The sequence below is a fragment of the Austrofundulus limnaeus genome, unplaced genomic scaffold (assembly GCF_001266775.1).
Source record: "Austrofundulus limnaeus strain Quisiro unplaced genomic scaffold, Austrofundulus_limnaeus-1.0 Scaffold835, whole genome shotgun sequence".
Taxonomy (NCBI): Eukaryota; Metazoa; Chordata; class Actinopteri; order Cyprinodontiformes; family Rivulidae; genus Austrofundulus; species Austrofundulus limnaeus.
In genome coordinates, this window is record NW_013953237.1 from 165,816 (window position 1) to 168,768 (window position 2,953).

General features: G+C 47.0%; 1 long non-coding RNA gene across 2 annotated transcripts in view; it reads right to left on the minus strand.

Annotated features, from left to right (window-relative positions):
- The window catches only part of LOC106532820 (uncharacterized), a 13,596-nt gene extending 10,673 nt beyond the window's left edge, over positions 1-2,923 (minus strand). The window contains exons 1-3 of one of the 2 annotated variants that reach the window (XR_001312151.1): positions 1,899-2,923; positions 1,746-1,809; positions 1,064-1,654 (exon numbers count right to left, since the gene is read on the minus strand). This is a non-coding gene — a long non-coding RNA (uncharacterized LOC106532820). Of the gene's footprint in view, positions 1-1,063; positions 1,655-1,745; positions 1,810-1,898 lie in introns of those variants that run through there. The other variant, XR_001312152.1, reaches the window with a different exon arrangement.
- Positions 2,924-2,953: the final 30 nt, after the last annotated feature.

The window sequence follows — 2,953 nt, forward strand, 5'->3', positions numbered from 1 at the left end:
CTGCTCACTGTGTCTGCTCACTGTCATCTGCTCACTGTGTCTGCTCACTGTGTCTGCTCACTGTCATCTGTTCACTGTCATCTGTTCACTGTCATCTGTTCACTGTCATCTGTTCACTGTCATCTGTTCACTGTGTCTGCTCACTGTGTCTGCTCACTGTCTGCTCACTGTGTCTGCTCACTGTGTCTGCTCACTGTGTCTGTGCACTGCCGTCTCCTCCTCCCTGTGTGCTGATGGTCATCAGAACATCAGCTGCTGTCTGATGTCTTCAGCATCTTTACCTTCATATAGAAGCAACTTTAGCTGTGATACCATCTGTGTTTTGACCCCGCCCTGCTCAGATATGTGCCCTCCACCCTGAGAATCAACACTGGGCCCTGGTTCCTGATGCTGCAGTGTGGAGCTGTGGTGTTTGGCAGCGCAGACAGAAATCAGACCCGTGGGTTTATTAGTTCTTGGAGGCGTGTTGTTGTAAGGATCAGACATGAAGAAAGACTTCAGATTAAAGCAGTGAGAAGACAAACAGCAGCTGAGCCCAGGAGGACTGAACCGGACCACAGAGGCTTTTATTGACCCACTTCAAAGGGTCGAGCTGAAAGTTCTGATTCTCAGCAGGATGGAACCACGGACCGATCAGGTTCTTCTACAGGTTCTGGATCACAGAGTTCCAAACCTGAAGTCCTCTCAAACACCAGCTGATGATGAAGGTTCTGTCTGACAGGAAAACAAGAACATTTGGTTCTGAGGTCAGAAAGACCTGGTCTCAGCTTACCCCCATCAGGTCCACACTGGTTCTACTGGACCCCAGAGCTGATGGATCAGAACCATCTTCCTGTTTTAGTCAAATATTTTGTTGGTTTTTAGTGATGAAGAGAAATAAAACAAAAAGTCTGACCAGGTTCTGGTTCTGGTTCTGGTATTAATTCAGTGGACTGGTTTCTGACCCATCCTTGATGTTGATGGTTGATGTGACCATCGTCTGCAGGACCTCCTCCTCTTCCTCCTGATGATGATGGTGATGATGGTAATAATGATGATGATGATGATGATGTGATGATGATGATGAAGATGATTATAATGATGATGAAGGTGATGGTGACGATGAAGAAGAAGAAGATGATGAAGATGAAGCATCCTGCAGTGGAAAAAGGAGGTCAGGTTCTGGAGGGGCTGCAGTGATTCAGAGCTAAGTTCAGCTTGTGGGCGGGGCTTGTCTCCTCGTGACTCGGCTTATTTAAAAGATGATGTCAGCAAATTGGCGAGCTGTTGGTGGCCTCGCTGCTCCGAGCCCACATGGGAGAACAGTCATCCTCACAGGACCACGCCGTGCCAAGTCCTGCAGTCCTGATCCACCCGGGTCCACAAGCTGGTTCTCAAGGCGTCCCTCAGAACCAGTTCCACCAGAACCAGCATGGTCCAGAACCTTCCTGTGGGCTGTCCTGCAGAGATGGACCTGGTGTTTCAGAGTCGACCCATCAGGCTCTGAAAAGTTTTTAGATCATCAGGTTTCAGGGAAACGTTTAGCTAAGACCTGAACCTGATCCTGGATCTGGGTCTGCTCTGGTTGGTGTTGGAGCTGAGGACTGAAGTGGATCTTTGGTTCTGGGTCACGTTCACTGCAGACTTTCCTTYAAGGAAGGAGTTTTTCCTTCAGCTGAGAGGAAACAGCTGCAGATTAAATCTGTGCATTTAGCTTCTTGTAGCTTCCAGCTGATTGTYGCTAAAATAAACTGATTCTAACTCACCTGATGACTCTGTGAGGGGTTCTGCTTCTGCTTCCACCAGGTCCAGGACCAGGACTGGACCCTCCTGAGATACAAGAATTTTTTCACGATTATTTTCTGACAATAAAAGAAGGTTCTGGTRCTGGTGGGTTCAGGTCTTAGTGTTTTCAGAACCTTTTTCTTTAAGCCCAGCTGCAGATTGAAGATCCACTTCAAGGATCCAGATCCCACCCAGAACCGAGCCTCAGAGGATCAGAACTCATACTTTCCTTCAGATGTAAACAGATTCACAGTWAAACAGTCTTAAAGTTGTTTTAAAGTCAATAAAAACTGAGTGATAATAATRATAAATGTTTGATTCATAAAGATGTTAAAGGAAAACTCTGAGTCTGGATCCTAAAGTCTTGTTATTGTGTTCAGGGTTGGCTACAGGAAGTGATGATGATGTCACTTCCTGGTTATGATCAGGTCCATCAGGGTGGACGGTGTGATTCTGTCAGGAGAAACKGTTTCAGAACCACCCAGGACTTAACGAGAACAGATCCTGAGTCATGCAGACAGCATGGCTGACCCCCCACCCCCCCACACACAGAGGATCAGGTTCTGCAGATCTCAGAAACTGCTGTGACTCCCTCCTGCTGGAGCAGGGACTCAACATTTCAGTAAAACCAGAGCTTTGATCAGAAACTTTCTCCCAGCAGGACTGGATTTGTTCAGATCTGTAGAAAAGGTGAAACATCCCAACAGAACCATTTAAATCAAACAAACCCTCCGACAGGAAGCTGAATCACTGAATGAGTTCCACCTGATGATCTGTTTCTGGAAGCTGCTCCTTCTTTCCCACAGCAGCAGCAGTTTCTGTCAGCAGGTCAGGGATCAGAGGTAAATCCTGTCTTTCTCCTGATTCACTGGAATGTGCCCACATCTGGATCAGCTCAGTGYAAACACTGGGTGGGAAGAACTGAATCAGGTCTCCCAGGGTTTGGAAGAAAATGAAACARGCAGAGAAAACTCCTGTAAACCAGATTTCAGTCGACTGATCAGGTCAGGGGGTCACAGCAGCTCCTGTTTGATTCCTTTTCATAGAASAAAATTCACCTCGTCTTCATCACAAACTCTGCAGGAGACCAAACATCCTGGTGAGTTCAAAGGTTGTGAGAGAGCTCTTTACTTTTACCCATCATCAGATGGTTCTTGTGTGATACCTGGCCATCATTTGGGACTGAACC